General features: G+C 34.8%; 1 protein-coding gene across 2 annotated transcripts in view; it reads left to right on the forward strand.

The window, feature by feature from the left end:
- Positions 1 to 6,209, forward strand: part of ap3b1a (adaptor related protein complex 3 subunit beta 1a) — a 762,544-nt gene that overhangs the window by 232,223 nt on the left and 524,112 nt on the right. The gene's annotated exons all lie outside the window — the stretch shown is intronic.

Raw genomic sequence — 6,209 nt, forward strand, 5'->3', positions numbered from 1 at the left:
AATAATTAGAATTTACATGTCTTTAACAGGATTCGAACCCGTGTAGTGAAAAGGTTTAGCACACGTATCAGTCAACTTATCTAACTGAGCTACTCAGAACTTCAAACGAAGCGGTCTGTTTTAATATATTTGTCAATTAAAACATGCCTTGCTGTGGTTGTGGACCCGTGTTAACATGTTTCCATCGATGTTAACATGTTTACATGCTGTTTAGTTACATGTACTCGCGTTAACGTGTTTCTACAAACTCTCCCGCTGATAGAATAGCTCTCTGTGACTAAACGATGCTTCATCAGTTGCTCAAACCATGTTTTTTCTTAGTTCTAGACTCATGTCTAACGTTACCTGTGCCTTTGGAGTCGTGTTAACTCGTGACCCATGCTCATACATGTAACGTAAATAAAGATTTTATCCAAAAAATGAATACAATGACGATATTATTATGCAACATATTATGTCTAATATATGTAATATATATTTCATATATAATATTATGCAACAGAATATTAGAATATTATGCAATCAGAATATAATAGTCCCATTGACTCGTGTTAGTCTGTGTCTACAAAGTTACACGAGCTGATATTTTCTCAGAATAGCTCTAAATGACTACGTTGTTCGGCTAAATAAGCATACGTTATAAATCGCAGTCCCCCCATTTTATTTTAAAGAGAATTAAAAAAAATCAGGCTACATAAACAAAACTCGTATGTGGATTCGAACCTACTAACAAAAGAGACTCATGAAAGGAACATACGTTCTAATTAATTGAGCTATCAAGCACTGACGTAGGCTTAGCAGCTTTTAGTAATTTTATCGTATGTAGCCAAATCATGTTCATAAGTACCTTGATACAGATGTGACCAAGATCATACATTGAAATGTTGCGATTTTCAATTAACATTCTGTTGCATAATATTATATATGAAATATATATTACATATATTAGACATAATATGTTGCATAATAATATCGTCATTGTATTCATTTTTTGGATAAAATCTTTATTTACGTTACATGTATGAGCATGGGTCACGAGTTAACACGACTCCAAAGGCACAGGTAGACATGAGTCTAGAACTAAGAAAAAACATGGTTTGAGCAACTGATGAAGCATCGTTTAGTCACAGAGAGCTATTCTATCAGCGGGAGAGTTTGTAGAAACACGTTAACGCGAGTACATGTAACTAAACAGCATGTAAACATGTTAACATCGATGGAAACATGTTAACACGGGTCCACAACCACAGCAAGGCATGTTTTAATTGACAAATATATTAAAACAGACCGCTTCGTTTGAAGTTCTGAGTAGCTCAGTTAGATAAGTTGACTGATACGTGTGCTAAACCTTTTCACTACACGGGTTCGAATCCTGTTAAAGACATGTAAATTCTAATTATTTTTTTTTATTTACTTTGGTTATATACTGTTCTGCTACACAGCTATTAAAATCAATAATGCACACAATGACACTGACACCGAGTAATAAGAATCTTTATTTGGTATGGACATGTTTTGTTGCTGTGAAAAAGTGACGAATCTGCCAATCTGCAAACGTGAATAGCTTACATCTGGAAAGGGACACCAGTTAACACGGTCACCAGTTAAACCGTAACACCGGCAAAATATTTATCATTATCAATTGAGGCCTGCTCTCTGACATTAGAATAGCGCGTGTGGATAAAAACCCCGCGAGGAATATCGATCCGCGGGCCGCCGTCAAACACTCGAGGTCAGGCGGGACAACAGGAGCGAAAGCGCGGCAGATCCAGCGCTTATTAAGTAAAACAATGAAGCAAATCACAGCGCCGTGACATACACAACCCACAAATGCCTCTGGAGGAGCACAGACTTACAGGACACTCTTACTGATTTTATACACCGAATTACTGTGAACGTGTAGAATAAGTAGGATTTTGTCATGTTTTTAAAGCATAGACTTAAGAAAAGCTCATCAAGGCTGTTTGTTTGATAAAAAACAACTAAAAATACGGTTCAATTATGACATATTTTGTTAGTTAAAATAACTGATTTGTGTTTGTATATGTTATATATGTAATATATTTACACTGGAAAAAAGCTTTCATTCCTCCAATTTTAAAAGAATTAGGGTAATGGTTAAAGTCTAAATTTTATCACTTGAACCAATGAAAAACAAATAATTTGCCTTAAACGATATTTTCTATTTCCATGAGTACACTTTGATATAACCTGGTTCAAAGCCTATTTGTCTTGTTAAAGAACGTCAATTAATTTACAATCTCTTTTTGTTCTAAACAAGAAAATATAGCTTTAATCAAAACAAAAATTCCCATAAAATGTTTATTAATCCAATTAAAAAAACATTAGAGTAATGGTTTCACATCTAAATTTGATTGATGCCTTAAACAATATTTTTTTAAGTTCATGATAGTACAAAGCATACTGAGTTTCTGTGTGAATAACCTCAAAATTTTACATGGGTCAAAACAAATATTTCTTAGTTGAGCTCTTAATAAAACTTATTTATATTTAAGTATGTTTTGAATTTTAAATATATTACTTGGAAAAACAAAACAAATAATATCAAACTGAAATGAAAGACACATTAGTTGGATGAAGTACTGCTTGACATTTTTTTATAGGGGAGAGCTATAGGCACAAAGTGACACTTTTTGGTTGTAATGGGCTTAGACAAACCGTTTGTTTTTTACCAACAACGCAAAACCCTCTCCTACAAATGAACACTGGTTGTATGGTCACTGGACTTATGGTTTCTGTGCAGTATTGCCAAAAATGCCAGGAGTATAAATGTTACTTTTTACCCCACCTGTGGGGCAAGTTGTAACAGACAGGGGGTTAGTTGTAACGCACACTTAAAAAGGCAGATTTTAGACAATTCATTTAAATGCAGTTTACTTTAAATAGTTGCTATTGCCTCAGTACTTAGCTCAATTTATTTTTATTCTACATAGCACAGCATGTTTATTTATTTATTTATTGGATAAACACATTTGGATTTTTTGGTTTATTATCTATTATTATACAATGCACTTATTTGGAGTATTAGCAATAAAATGTTTTTTTGTCTCAAAAAACATTTTGTTTAAAAAAGTTCTCAACATTACACTTAAAATTCAAAAATTATTTTGTTAGTTTAGTTGGTGTGCAACAGTGTGTGGCTTAATTAAATCACCCTGTTACAACTAACGCTGCTGTGTCATGTTTTCCTTAAAACTGGGTAGCAGTCACTGTTTTTTTTACACCTTTCAAAATGGTTCCATATTTTAGCCTAGAAGAAGTTAGTCACAACAAGATAAGATTATACTAACATCCTTTCACAGATTTATTTAAATAAAAAAATATATTGACTATGAAAAAAAAATACTTTTATGCAGCAAAAATGGTTTCTCCTGTGTTTCTCATCCAAATTTCGTCTAACTTTTTCAATAATTGGCAGCAAGACGTCTGCCGACACTGGTGAAAACCTTGGAAGCATGCCATGGCTAACTCAAATCTTCAAACTCTGTTACATTTAACACCGCGTTTCTTTGTGCCCCGCGCTCACATACATGTAATATATTTATATATTTACATAAATACACATAATATAATGCAAATCTGAAATTTCTGCATCAATATTCTTTACAATATTTAGCTTAAAAAACATTTATAATAATTAAAAACAGCATTTTTTTTGTTGTAAAAATTCTGATGTAGCCTATACTTACTAACTTGCATTCAAAATAGTGGGCCTATTTAAAACTAAATATATTGAGCATAAATGAAGGGGCAGCACGGTGGCGCAGTGGGTAACACAATCGCCTCACTGCAAGAAGGTCGCTGGTTTGAGTCCCGGCTGGGGTAGTTGGCGTTTCTGTGTGGAGTTTACATGTTCTCCCCGTGTTGGCGTAGGTTTCCTTTGGGTGCTCCGGTTTCCTCCACAAGTCCAAAGATATGGTGCAGGCGAATTGAGTAAACTAAAATGTCTGTTGTGTATGTGTGTGAATGAGAGTGTATGAGAGTGAGACCCCGGATTAATAAAGGGACTAAGGCGAAAAGAAAATGAATAAATGAACATAACATTCATTCATTCATTTTCTTGTCGGCTTAGTCCCTTTATTAATCCGGGGTCGCCACAGCGGAATGAACCGCCAACTTATCCATCAAGTTTTTATGCAGCGGATGCCCTTCCAGCCGCAACCCATCTCTGGGAAACATCTACACACACATTCACACACATACTCATACAGTACGGACAATTTAGCCTACCCAATTCACCTGTACCACATGTCTTTGGACTGTGGGGGAAACCGGAGCACCCGGAGGAAACCCACGCGAAGGCAGGGAGAACATGCAAACTCCACACAGAAACGCCAACTGAGCCGAGGCTCGACCCAGCGACCCAGCGACCTTCTTGCTGTGAGGCGACAGCACTACCTACAGCGCCACTGCCTCGCCCGAACAAAACATCAACAAATAACATAAAAATAACAGTAAAATCTTTGCTATTTTTACTAATTAGCATTTTTGTAAACAAATATATTGTGCAGTTTTTAAAAGCATTGAATTTAGTTATAGATTTCATTAATAGTGTAAATGTGCTTGTTGAGAGGAATTAAGCTATTTTAAATTGAGGAAAACACATGAAAACGCATTGTGGGGACTGAGAAAGATAATAACATTTTGTCGTTGTCATTTTGCACTTTTATTTGACCAATTTTATGGTTTCAGATGTGAAAAGTTTTAAATATGCTTGAAATTATTATGTTCTCCACTTAATTTATATTTCACATGTAAATGAACATAACACTAATGTACAAAAGCAATGGAATGTAAAAATGCATTTGTGACATTTATTTATTCCTTTTTTTCAGCTTAGTCCCTTTACTCATCAGGGGTTTGCCCCAGCAGAATGAACCACCAACTTATCCAGCATATGTCCTGGTAAGCAGAAGACACACTTTGCAAATCTTGTGTCTAAATCAATATATTGAGCATAAATAAAATTGACATCAAAATTTTTTCCGATGGATCATTTAACACTGAAAATTAAATATATATATAAATATATATATATATTTAAATGAAAAATAATTAAATGTAAAAAAAAGATTACATTTTATAATGTAATAATGTAACAAACATATAACATACAAATAACAGTAAAATGTTTGCTATTTTTGCTAATTTTTCCATGTTTTTTATTAAATAAATGCAGCCTTGCAAGCAGAAAACAAAAACTGCCTGTGTGTGTCAAATAAGGAAAAACTCTAAAACGTGCTGACTGTACAGCAAAACGAAGATCAGATGTTTTGTGGATGGTGGTTAAAACATCTGAGCAGGATATTTGTGTCTCCTGCATGCCTGAAATAGATGTAAAAGCTAAACTCGTGTTGTGTGCTCTGTGTATTTTCTCGGCCGTTCAGCCGCTCTGGGTGGAATTGAGGAGATGGCAGGTCGATATTAGAAATGTCTGTTATGTATCTGTCATATTTCCAACTTTATTCCTTCTGAAGTGGAGAGAGAGAATGTATGAGTGAGGGAGTGAGTGCATGTGTGTGTGTGTGTGTGTGTGTGTGTGTGTGTGTGTTCAGGATGAATGGCAGCAGGTGCCAGCGGCTTCTCGCCTCCCGAGCGCTAATTGACCAACAGTGTTCATACACACATTCTCACTAATTTTACATTTGCTATTCTGCAAGGGTAACCAGGCACGTCTCAAGGAATACATAGCATTCGCTCTCTCGCCGCGCAGGCCATCCACGCTCTTTAAAAAAGAGAAGGAAATTAGCAGCTTTGTTTGATAATAAGGCCTCAAAGATTCGTTTTTAGAGATGTTTCTCTCTCTCTCTCTCTCTCTCTCTCTCTCTCTCTCTCTCTCTCTCTCTTTCACACACACACACAAACACACACACAATAAAAAAAAAGAAAAATCCCTAGACTGGTCGGTTTTTCATAATTTGTACATGGAAATATTGAAACAGAGACATTATGTTTCTATTTCCGTAATTTAGATTTGGTTATTTTATTGTGCCAATGTAAGGACCATTTTTTTCATTGTGCTGATGGTGGATGTTTTGTATTTAAACATTAAACCTAAACCTTGATATGTCTACATAAATTACGTAATATAATCTGCTTTGTGCAAATTAGCATTGGAGTGGAATGTACTATAATACTAATATTAAAAAGAGATTAAAATATTCATATTCTGAGAAATATATTATTAA

Source organism: Danio rerio, chromosome 21 (genome assembly GCF_052040795.2).
Source record: "Danio rerio strain M-AB ecotype USA chromosome 21, GRCz13ab, whole genome shotgun sequence".
NCBI lineage: Eukaryota > Metazoa > Chordata > Actinopteri > Cypriniformes > Danionidae > Danio > Danio rerio.